We start from the raw sequence: 13,176 nt of genomic DNA, 5'->3' as shown, positions 1-13,176 counted from the left end.
GATCCTAATTTTATGCATTGTTTCATTAAGGGGCCATGCACCTTAATACTACTAGACACATAGGAGACAAATTCCATCTGTTAGTATTAAAGGACTTCCTCACAAACGAAGTCTTCCAAATGCACTTTGCATGAATAGTGATCAGTCAAATGCTGCCATGCTCTGGTGGCCATAACATTCTTTTCCTGGTTCCAGCTATGCTTGTAGCTGTGGCATGGACCCACATGAACCGATGCCAGCCATGCCATGACAGTCATTGCTATGAGCTTATGTTTTATTGACATGACCTCGAAATAGAGTGGCTGCCCCCCTCCTGTGATGCAGCCCAAAGGTCACTTGTCCTGTTTGCTCTCTGGTCCCAGTCAAATTTTTTTCTCATTTCCACCCTCTAAGGTGGTCACAGTATTGGCGTTGTGGTATAATTCTATGCCATCAGGTGGTGCCACCAGACAATTGATGAGGCAACCACCTAGAGGAACCCAGTTCTAACGCATTGATGCGAGGACCACCATACGGGGCTTCTGAATTTGTCAGACTTCCCATGAGCAGCCAACAACAAAAGAAATAAATTGTGCAGAAACTATTGACGCTGGTTGTCACCGTAAGCGAATGGCCAGAGTGAATGAGAGCGAATATTTTCCTTGCAGACTTCTGGCCAACGATAAAAACGGCCGACAGAGCCATAGAAAGCTATGCCCTTTAAAAATAGCATGTTAGGTGTATTTACCTGTTTTCTTCTAGCCTCATTTTAGAGTGGAGCTTTTATTGCCTACTTCCCCGTGACTTTGCACACATCGCTGGCTTTCCAATTTCTTGCTTTGGCGGCTCAGCAGCGGCTTTCTAGGCGGTCACGCCTGCAGAGCATGGGTAGGGTGTCTAGCAGGGTAGGGTAAAAAGATATGGCTGTCACAGGCAGTGAATGTGTGAGGGAAAACACATGGCAGCGATTGGCTGGAACGCATTGGGCTATAATGTGTTGTGGAGAAGTGCATGGAGCACTAAAGAATTCAGCCAGCTCCGCTGCCATACACAGTGATCTAGGTGCAGCTGAAAGCCTGAATCGCTGGAAAAGGAAAATTGACAACGTATTGTACATATGAAGCAAAGTGTGGCATGGTACACTTAAGAAATATACAACACCCTATGATATCGGTGTACCTTGCAGTACAGATAGAGGTCAGCGCGAGTTCGTGTAGTTCGGACAGTGCCTTACAACAAATAAATGGTAATCTGTCATAGACAAATGAATATTTTTACAGATTAGGCTACACAGCTGTGCAGAAATATGTTTAGCTCAGATATGAATACGATATGAACAGTTTACGAGGGTGAGTGGCTAGGAACAGCGAGTGTCCCCTTGTACACTTTTGATGTCGTTGCACTGTCGTGCTTAAAGATTTCATGTCTGGTAGCGTGCATTTTATTCACACGAGGAGATGCTTTGTTGGAGCTTGTATGTACGTGTAATCGCAGTAATGATAAATGGAGAACATCTCCTGTGTAACTATATTTTGCTATGTAATGGCAAGTACCAGAATTAAGGTACTGTTTCACAGCAAATTTTGTTCTGAGCACCCAAAGCATAACGAAATAGCAGACTGCAATTTGGCTCTCTGTGTTTATCGGTCTTCTCGGCGAGCAATTTCCCGCAGCTTCTTTTTCTTAACCCGGTACATTCGTTGTTTGATGCGTACAAAACCATGCATGAGCATATGCCATGTCTTTTTACCGCATCTTACCGTTCCCTTTCCATTCCAGTGAACTTGTCAGTATCTATCATCGGCAAGTCACAGACCAGAGCTTCATGACATTAGCCAAGCAGCGCGCGCGGTGGGCGAGCGTCTCAGTGCACGCTTTCTGCTGCTCGCCGCGAACATCGCAGCCCCGGCTCCGTAGTGGAAATTTTCATCGCGGAAGTGCTTGCAGCACACCCGACTTGTAGCCGATAGCTGCTTGCCGGTTTTAAGTTTCGCGATTCAAGCTTCACCCAGCTTCTTGTCCTGCGGGTACGTGTGAAGGCTAACACCGGGCTCCGTTGTGTACGTCCGGCACTGCGGCACCGTGCAGTAGCCTACCATGTTGGAAGCCTTCAAAGGCAGCCACTGGTTATTATAGTGCGTTTAAGTGTTGTCAAGCAAGCTCCTGAATCGGGAAACGTGCCCGCTTAATCAGAGCCGGAGCGCAAGTGAGGCTTTAGACTTGTTTTCAGCTCGCTTCGGCGCTTCCGAAGCACCCGACGCGGTCGATGTAACCGCGTGATTCCTCATATCACGTCTCGCCGACGGCGGCGCCAGCTTTTCCAGTGGTACAGTGGGTCGACCTCGCCCCCGCTAGCGCACACGAAGTTATTGGCCCTCGGCGCGCCTAGACGCCCACACTCTGTCTGCATCGCAGATCGCTTTCGAGAGATGGGGCTCGCGCGGCCTGGAAAGAACGCGGCCGGGGACACACTCAGCAGCCGTCGGAGTAGAACGCCCCCGGTACCACGCGCGCGAGGGAAGATGGCGCACTTCCCGCTTTCCTCTCTTCGGTACGCGAGATTGAGCCGTCATCGTCGGCTCTTCGTCGCACCATGGTCACACGCTTTCCCTCGCACATACAGCGTACGGCGCGTGGGACTGATGTCACGAGACAAACCCCCGGCTACCCTCCTCGTCCGCGACGCCTCGCCCTTCGCTTATTGTCACCTAGACTTTTCTCTAGGCAGCGTTGCTTTGCCGCGCGCTCTCAACGTTTAAAAGTAGCGTCGTCCCTGTCGTCCTTTGAATCTTTCCGCCGCCGCACGGGTTCCCGTCTTCCCTGCCCCGCGCCCTCCCCGCCCATCTCTTTCCGATTCGACTAACGCCGTCACGTGACAGCGCGCGCTTTCAGAAGTGTCTCCGGCGCCATTTTCGATGCAAATGAATAAATTCGCAGGACGCTTAAGCTTCGCCTTTGAGTGGAAGGCTGTAGCATTCAAAGATCCCCGACTGCTTCTCATACCTCTCGGCAACAGCAGCTATGTAACCGTGATGTTTACCGAGAAACGCTGGCGGCGAACGCTATGCAGGAAGGCGAGATTTCTGGTAGAAACGCAGCCTCTTGTGCAGGCCGCGATGCGGCGGAGGCGAGCGCTATCTGGAGGTGTTGCAAGGAACTGGGCGCGCCGCTCCGTGGCGTCTGAGAATCTCGGACGGTAGAAACTCTGGCAAGTGGGTTTGGGTTTGAATTTCCGCACAACAGAATTATGTTTTCTCGTGTATTAAAATTACAATCCGACGCTGTCATGTCTGTAGATTGTGTGTAAGTCGTACTTTGCGATTTCTCTGACGTATTTTACTTTGAAAAATTGAATTAGTGCAGTAACTTTGCGCTACACAGAGTTTGCGTGGTTGGGTTTGCATGGTTCCGAATGATATTTGGCGATACGGCGGTCGACGCGGGACGCCGACGCTGATTTTCTGCTACACGGGACCCCTAATACGCGCCGTAGTTTGCGGTTTTTTACGGTGACGGTAGCTTCCGTCATGAGCGCGTCGTTAAGAACTGGGCGCTTTTTTGATGCTTTTTCTACACTTTGTCATGATTGCTGCGCCTACGGTTGCTATAATCGCTTCAGTGAAGAAAAAAGAACTTTGAACAGCGGGCCTGTTTAAGCTTGAGCTTCGAGCCCGGCGACCGCTCAAAACTGGGCGCAGCTAGGCAAAGGGAAGTGTAGAGGAGGAAAGGCTAGGCGAGACAAGCCCAAGGGACTTTAGGCGAGACATAGAGAGGCAACAGCTAGGAGCGTGCGTCGCAGCGCAGGTTTTTGGGTGAGGAGGCGCGCTGTGGGGGATTGGCTGCGCCTAGCGATTACTTATGCTCTGACGTGCACGCGCACTACTAGTTGAGAAACGCGGCGTGCGCCTGCTTTAATCAGGCTTTAAGCTTTAAGAGGCTTAAATAGGCTTTAAGCACTCCCATACGTGGGCCAATCCCGAATATAGTGCTTTGTTTCCCCCCAGATAAAAACAAAAACTAATATGGAGGTTAGCCCGCACCACCATCAGGTATAACGAGCATAAAACCAAATCTAAAATAAATGAATAGGGGCTACAATAGCAGCCCAAGGCACTTTTAAGGAAAAGGCACTAAAGAAAATAAAAAATTGGAAGCTAAGCCTGGCGGATACTGACATAGTACCAAGAACAGATCTAGTAGGTGTAATGGAATTATGTATTTTTTGTCAATTGTTCATTATCGCTTATAAAGCTACCAATCATCTACGTTTATACTCTATTATAACGATCTAATGTCTTCGCGAATTGCGCATTTTTGTGCATATACAAGGCATTAAATTTTTCGCGTGATGGACAAATTGTCCTGTGGTATTCGCCAAAAAATGCTTACGCATTAAAATATGTGCGCGCTACTGCCCGAGGAAGGAAATCTGCGTCGACATCGTGCACAACCAAGGAGCGCACGACATCCGCGGTAATATCGTGTGGTGTGAAAGCTTGGAATAAGTACCTCAGCTACACTGTGTTATTTAGAATACTTCTACTTACCTCATAAAGGCGCGTTTATGGCGGCCCGTTGAAGTTTGCGCGACCATATTCATATATATGCTTTGGTGCATCCATATATTCGCTACACATCATGCCTGCCGGACGGCAGCGTAAAAAGGTTTTTTTTTTTACTTCACTGAAACGATTACGGCAACCGTAGGCGCAGCAACTCATGACGAACAGTAGAAACAGCGCCAAGGAAGCGCGCTGTTCTCAACGACGCGCTCATGACGGAAGCCACCATCACCGTATACTGCGTACGCTGCGGCGCGCATTCATTCATCGCATCGAAAATAGCGCCGGAGACTTCTGGAAGCGTGCGCTTTCTTCTTGGATAAAAAAAAAAAAATGGAGAAGTCCGTGCTGGCACGCGACAAGTCCAATCGGAAAGGGGAGACGGGCGGCGGAGGCTGCAGGTAAGAGAGAAAGGCGGAAAGCCCGCGCATCAGCGGGAAAGTTTAAAGGAGGACGCTACTTTTAAACATTGAGGAGCTTTAGGTTGTTCCCAGCGAGCGTCAGTGCACTGCAGTGGACTCGTCGCGGCACCCCGAGGCGACCGCAGTACCTACGCTACGTAGCAGACCGCAGCTGCATGCAAATTCTGCGTTTGCTGTGGGCATGACAGGGCTAGAGAGCGCGCCCGCGATCATTTGCTCCTGCCTGGCTGTGCTACGTGGTGCGGACCAGCTTTGTCCTGCCCCAGCTTGACCTACAGATAGTAGCCACATCCAAGTTGCGCATTTTGAAGCTCATTACGAAGAGCAGCCTACCAAGGCGTCCAACCAGAAGCGGCCAGCAGTGAGCGTGCGTGTGGTCTGACGTTAAGTTTCACGTGGTTCGAGGCTTGTTGAGTATTCAAGACTGGTAGAAATTAGCGAGACCCGACGGCTACGACACCAATAAGCAAGGTGGCCAAAGTTTAATTCCTACGCGGGCGGCCGAGCGTCAGTAGACGCTAGCCTGCTTTTTCCGGAAGTACATAATTATCGAAATTCGAAAGCAGATTTTCGTTTGCTTCAGCCTGATGAATAAACTGCATCAATAAATAAACACAATAACGGTAGCAAGAAGCGCACAGCAACTGCAATATGTGCCATGAGGTAATTAAGAACTCATCGAATTATTTTAATTTGTCGGTTATGAATTTGAATTTCTTGTGCAAGTAATGTTCGCCTCTTCGAGTAGACCAGCTCACGGACTAGAATTGTGCTTTCTACCGCAAGCAATTAAAAAAAAAAAAATTGAACGTGTTCGCTGAAACACGCTGTATAGCGCCGGCAGGACCATATAAAAGGTCCCACATGCGTATCGTCCAACTCGCCACACTCTATACATAGAACGGCGATGGCGCGCATCTCTTGAATGGCAAAGTTGGTGTGTACTGTTACAGTGTCTAGAATTTTGTAGTAGTGTGAACATGTTCCGATTCGAAAAAGTAGTGTGGTCACCGGTTAAGGGAACTACCGTGAAGTGAAATGGGTCACGTATGCCAAGATTTTATAAAACGAGGACCAATATCTCGAGAGAGGTAATGATTCTGGCTTCTGAGTAGGTCTCACCACAGCACACCCCTTCGCTTCTGCCGCAAACAGAAACTGCTTGAATTATTTAGTTCGAACCACCATTTATGCCTAGCGGATATCATCGGTTCATTCATAAACGGTCTCTTAACGAGATAAACCGCCTACGGCCTCACCATAGTTTCACGTGCAAAGTCCTAGAAAAGGGGACAAAGAGGATGAGCGGGTGTAATTCACCCGGCGAGAAGAAGAAAAAGAAGCGACCATGGAAGAAGCTACCGGCAAGAGTCTTCGAAGTACCCGAAGTCGACGGAAAAAGTCGCGTCACGGAAGCCGTAGGAGTTCAACGAAGCGGGCAAAGTCTCCCGTAAGTACCGTGGCCTTGCCTAACGTGTCCTGCATGATGCCAAAACCTAAGAAGGACGTCATTGAGTCGCCTCAATAATGCACGTATACAGTGCAGTTTTGTTCTGTAAAATTTTTGCCTCAGAAGCCGAACAACTCTTTCGCAAATGCGGTCTGCTAGCAGTGCGCAGTTGACTACTCTGAACTGGTATGTTGCTCCACAATCACGCGACTCGCTGCCGTACAGGTTTCCCTGACGACTGCGAATGCGGCGTTTCCGCCCCATCGTTTCCCGATCAGTGGGATTCGTCTTGAAATAATGAGAACTCTTGAGCTACAAGCGAAATGACTGCTGTATACGCGTCAAGAAGGAAAATCTGTGGGTGTCCAAAGTCTTTGCTAGCAGTCCGTGAGTTGAAAGTCGAAAGAATCGCTTAAAGGGTCCATAGCAAATTTTGGTTATACGCTGGAAGTTGTTACGTGTCTTCTAGGGAGCGTTCTGCCGCAAAAATGTTTCAAATCGGCTCATTAATAGCCGAGATAGAAATATTTCAGTGCCGCGAACCCATGATTTCAGCAGGCGGGCTCCACAGCCAAGCAAGACGCTCTCTCCACTCGCCCCGTCTAGCCTACGCAAGCGAAATTCCTCCCCTGCATTCTCCCATAACCGGACCTCGAGAATCGCGTCACAGGCCCCGCCTTTGTTTTTTCTCGCTTTCTTTCTTCGGCGCTACGCTTTTCCGCCGACGGCGTCGCGCGCGAGCTGTTGTTTCGTTCGCGCAGCGCACGATTTTGCGCGCTGTCCACAAGGAAACATGACTAGCAATATAATTCAATGCTACACGAATACTGAGGCAGAACAAGTGGATCGCAGAGCATGATTACGGGCGATGGAATACGGTAGAAAGTGGCATAGTTTCGGTACCTGCGCACGTGACCGCACGACCGTGGGAACAAGCAGACGAAGCGGATGTACATCTCTCTTGCTTCGGTGCGAAGTAAAAAAAAAAAAAAAAAAAAAACACTCATACATTTCGTTTATGTGTTTTATTATTTCTCTAAAGTTCAATTCTTCAATTCAAGCAACAGATCGCACAGATAACATATGTCTTGAATAATTCTCGAAATCACGTGTCACCACGAGTGACGTCACACTGCGGACACGACTACGTAGGCGCAGGGGCAGCCGCTAGAAGAAGGAAAAACGTCGTTCGGTTTGAAATTTCAGATCTTTCCGCGGCGCGTAGCGATGTAATACTTTGCAGACACGATTGTTATCCCGCAATGTATGCTCTGACAAGCGCCGCAAGCCTGGCCAGACCTGGTGAGGGGCTCTTTAAGGCTGCTAATTTTCTTTTTTAAATGCCAAGTATTTCTTTGCCTAGTCGGAGCCAAGGTCAAATGTGAAGCCGTCCAACGTCACAGTTTGTCGCTGATACACGCGCACCCCCATGCACCCGCTCGCTGGCCGCTATTGGCTCGGCCCCTCACTCTACGCGCATGCGCGCGTTCTCTCACGAACTCACGCGCACACTGCTACTGGCTCGGCGCCTCTTGTCCTTGCTCCACTCTTCGGTACGGGTGCGCGCGTCGCAGATAGATGTGGCTCGTTTGTGCTAGGTCAAGTCCGGCCGTGCCTACGTGCCCTTTGTTGCGCGCAGACTTCTAGTTATATATATATATCTTTCATTGATTACGAGAAAGCGATTGATTCAGTCGAAACCTCAGCAGTCATGGAGACATTACGGAATCAGGGTGTAGACGAGCCGTATGTAAAAATACTTAAAGATTTATCTATAGCGGCTCCACAGCCACTGTAGTCCTCCATGAAGAAAGCAACAAAATCCAAATAGGGAAAGGTGTCAGGCAGGGAGATACGATCTCTCCAATGCTATTCACAGCGTGTTTACAGGAGGTATTCAGAGACCTGGATTGGGAAGAATTGGGGATAAGAGTTAATGGAGAATACCTTTGTAGCTTGCGATTCGCTGATGATATTGCCTTGCTTAGTAACTCAGGGGACCAATTGCAATGCATGTTCACTGACCTGGAGAGGCAAAGCAGAAGGGTGGGTCTAAAAATTAATCTGCAGAAAACTAAAGTAATGTTTAACAGTCTCGGAAGAGAACAGCAGTTTACGATAGGTAGCGAGACACTGGAAGTGGTAAGGGTATACATCTACTTAGGACATGTAGTGACCGCGGATCCGGATCATGAGACTGAAATAATCAGAAGAATAAGAATGGGCTGGGGTGCGTTTGGCAGGCATTGTCAGATCATGAACAGCAGGTTGCCATTATCCCTCAAGAGAAAAGTGTATAACACCTGTGTCTTACCAGTACTCATGTACGGGGCAGAATCCTGGAGGCTTACGAAAAGGGTTCTACTTAAATTAAGGACGACGCAACGAGCTGTGGAAAGAAGAATGATGGGTGGAACGTTAAGGGATAAGAAAAGAGCAGATTGGGTGAGGGAACAAACACGAGTTAATGACACCTTAGTTGAAATCAAGAAAAAGAAGTGGGCATGGGCAGGACATGTAATGAGGAGGGAAGATAACCGATAGTCATTAAGGGTTACGGACTGGATTCCAAGGGAAGGTAAGCGTAGCAGGAGGCGGCAGAAAGTTATAAGTGGTGGATGAGATTAAGAAGTTTGCAGGGGCAACATGGCCACAATTAGTACATGAATGGGGCAGTTGGAGAAGTATGGGAGAGGCGTTTGCCCTGCAGTGGGCATAACCAGGCTGATGATGATGATATCAAGCGCCCGTAGACCATAGATCAATAGATCATAGATCCCCGCAGTGGTGGAGAAATAGTTGACTGTTCGCTCGTATGCAGGAGGTACTCAGATCGAATCCGAATGCTGCCGGGAACCCACCGGTCTTTTCTAACGTGTAGAGATGTCTCCCAGCCCGGCACTAGATCTTCTTACAATGGTTCTCATCTTAAAAGGGCGCTCTACAGAAATTGAAAGGTCTCTGGGCGCCTCTTGTCTCCCCATAGCCACGACGAAATAGTCGAACATCTGCAGCATGCTGTGGGAGGCGAACTGGTGCTGCCGCCGAGTACCTACCGGCAAAATTGGTACTAGCGCGCTCTCCCCGGTGCTCGGCGAATACATGGGAGCTCCACGCTTGGGAAGGACACCCACCAACATGTGCAACCACTCACGGCCTCGGGTAGAGCATCTGCTACGGTCGTGGGACGTTCTCTAATGTAGGCGTCGACGGCTACCTACCGGTAAAATGGGCACAAAAGCGCTCCCTGGCCAGTGTTCAGCCATTTCACGGTAACCTCAACCCTTGGGAAGGGCCCTCGCTTGTGTGAAATTATCGGCATGGACCGGCGGGCAATCCTTCAAACCGCAGTGATGGCCTACAGTGATAGAGCATCCGCCACGTATGCGGAATGTATTGGGTCAAAATCTCGGTGCTGCCGGAAACCCACCGATTTTTTTATTGGGTAAAGGTGTTCCCCAGTCTGGTACTCGGCTACGTGTGGGTTTTCGCATCTCAAAAGGGGTGGGGGCTAATGGGATTGTGCTTGGCGTCAGCGCGCCCATGTCCAACCACAGATGGCATTGTTGAAGAGCATCTGCCTCGGCTGTGGGAGGCAGACTGGAGCAGCCGTCGGTTACCTACCGGCAGAATAGGCACCCGCACGCTCCTGGCCAAGTGCTCAGCCATTATAGGACCTCAGTGCTCAGAAAGGGGGGTGTATTATCAACCCGAGGGCGTCCCCACCTAATAGGTGCATTGGGACGCCACGTCGGAAATGGTCGCCATGGAAGTGGCTCAAACCTCCTTTTTTCTCCTTCTTATTTTTTTGAGGGATGGATGCTTTCGGTCGGTCGACATGTTTCGCAGCCTACGGCTGCCATGATCGCTTGGACTGGTCGTGCATTCGACTTCAGACAAGCTTGCCACGGTGTGCGCTGGTGCAGGAGTCCCGTCTAAGCCACACGCATAGCGATACCACCTTTGCAGGTTGCAGTCGTTCGAAACTAATCGGGGCCAGCGTGGTTAACAGAGCCTCTCCCAAGCGCGCGCCTGGCCGGAGGACGCTTGCGCACCAATTTCCAAGTATTTTTTCGTATTTGAACTATTTCACCGCATCGACTGCTCTTGAAATCTTCCAGATTGAATATTTGGTTCCTTAGAGTGCCATATAAAGCTCTCCTTTGCGGATAAATAGTAAACTATACTCGAGTAAATGTCGTCAACATCCGTGACGTTATGGCGGGCTGGTGGGGGAACGTCAGGGTGACGTCGCCACGGGCCTTACGTTTTCGCGTCTTTACTCATGGTTTACAAAGCCCTCGCACATGGTAATGGCTGCTTCGCTGTTGCACAGGTAAAGCTTACTAATACAGCTTACCTTACTGTTCTACTTGAGCGTCCCGTTAAATAACTGCATCGAATACATTCCAGCTGCGAGTATAGCGGTGCCATCGCGATTCGCGCTGCCTAAATGGTCACGTTGACGCCGCGTTACGCGGACTCCACGCCAAAAATACTTCGGACACGCGTTCCATATGGTTGCTTTTGAGTGGCAGACACCTTGCTGATGGTTATGTCCAATCAATCAATCAATCAATCAATCAATCAATCAATCAATCAATCAATCAATCAATCAATCAATCAATCAATCAATCAATCAATCAATCAATCAGTCAGTCAGTCAGTCAGTCAGTCAGTCAGTCAATCAATCAATCAATCAATCAATCAATCAATCAATCAATCAATCAATCAATCAATCAATCAATCAAAATGAGATTTGTAGAACACAAATACTCAGTTCGCAGAAGGAAAACGAATGTTTTGCTTTGTTGCGCGTTGGAGAACTCGCAGCGAAAATCCGACATATCATTACTGCGCACATTTCCTCCTGGCGCTCCGCTAGCTAGCAGTTTCGTGCGGGAGGCGCATGGAGCATTTTGGTTGCGCCTGCTGTGTGTATTTAGTTTTTTCCATTCCTGCTTTCATTCTACCGGAGGTGCGTCATTAATGTGAAAAATTGTTTTGTCCATCTAGACAACAAATTAAAATAGTATGTGCGCTCCCTGTTGTCGGTGCCTCTACTTTCTGCAGAAATTTTGCAGATACTATCCCGGCTAGAAAAGTGCTCTCTAAACAAGAAAAGAAAGGAAAGAAAAATAAGAACGTTGATACGGAACAGGTTCCGCACTCTTATGCTGAACTTGTCTGCAAGAGAAAATTTTAGTCAGTGCCATTGCTGCAAACGTTAGCGAAGGCGGCCAGGCAATGGCAAGGATCACTTAGGAACGAAAAACTTTGTGAATTTGTCTCCAGAAGCGTGCGCAGTGTCGCGACTAAGCAGCTGGTTGCCGTACAGCTATTGTACCTACCGTAACAGAGAACAACGCCACGGCAAATACTCTTAGAGGAAATTTAGCTCATATTCACGAACCATACCGAAGAGCGTCTTCTCATTGGATGGGAAGACACTCTTAGAGATGTGCTCCCACTAGTGTCATGATTGCGATCCCTGTGATAACCAGATGATCACCCTGGCGATAACCAATCACAAACGGAACTTGAGAAAATGTTTTGAGAATACTTGTCCTTGTGTTCGCCATGCAACTGTTGTCGCTCGTTCGTCCTGTTAAGTCCTGCTCTATAGTGTATGTGTGTTTTCCGTTCGTTTATCATACGCCAGCCAGTGATCGTCAGGTCAGTTCTAGCTCGCGTGCTGGCATGGGTATGCATTTGTTTCGTTGTCAGTGCATTGACTTATACTTTATCTCCTTCTGCCGACACGCATGTATCTAGATAGTTTGCAGCATACTGCTGGGTCATCTCTATGGCTGGGTGAGCACCGAGCCGGGAAACCGAAGATTGTGTGCATGCGTATACGTGTGATTTATTCTTGTAACGTATTCAGTTCTAAGCGCTCGCGCCGTCTCAGCAGCCTCTATCGACAAGTATAATAGTGTGAAAATGAACAAAAAAACCTTATTGCCTGCGGATTTCTTTCAGCGGTTTCCGTGTGGATTCCTTGCCGAACGTTTCAACCTTTTGTTTGGTTCTTAATCATAGGACGCCGTCGCACCATCTCAAGAGCCACCAGCCCACACAGCGAAGCCCGAGGCCGTGAAAAGTAGGGAATCGAAGATAGCATTACCGGTGAGAATTTTCTTCCTGCACTTGCATCGCCTCATTTCTCGACGTTGAATTTGACGATATGGAAGACGCAAGCGGTTGCAGCCTGGCGCATGCATAAGCGATGGAAATGACGCCCAGGGGAGTCATTGGTAAGCTCACGCTCGTATAGTGAGCCCATAGATTTCGTTTATATGCTGCAAGGTCAATGAGAGGCTGGTTGCGCTGAAAAAGTCTGCAATTTATCATAAGTCAAATGAACTATTTCGGGAAATTGTGAATATTTATTGTTTTACAGAGGCTGTTTGCTGGTCGAACGAAGACTTGAAAGATGGTTGGCTGTAACCGAAACACAATTATGTGTATACACAATGCATGTATATATCACATAATATTCTAAACGAAAAAAAAAAAGCAGCCGCAGTAGATTTAACGGTATCGTTGAGGTGCGAAGCACTTTGCTAGATTTTCTTTCATTACCACGGGCCGATGCTATAATAGGCACGGTGTATCGAAATAAGTTATGTAGAAATCTGCACGGCGTAGGGGTACTACAGGAACAAATTTTCAACCACAAAGCTTTTTGTTGAATGAAATCAGTTATTAGTACCTTTAGCCTTCATACTGTATACTAAACAAATGTTCACAGGAAAATTGA

This window comes from Dermacentor andersoni, chromosome 5 (genome assembly GCF_023375885.2).
Source record: "Dermacentor andersoni chromosome 5, qqDerAnde1_hic_scaffold, whole genome shotgun sequence".
In the NCBI taxonomy this organism is placed as follows: Eukaryota; Metazoa; Arthropoda; class Arachnida; order Ixodida; family Ixodidae; genus Dermacentor; species Dermacentor andersoni.
This window is presented reverse-complemented; position numbering follows the sequence as displayed.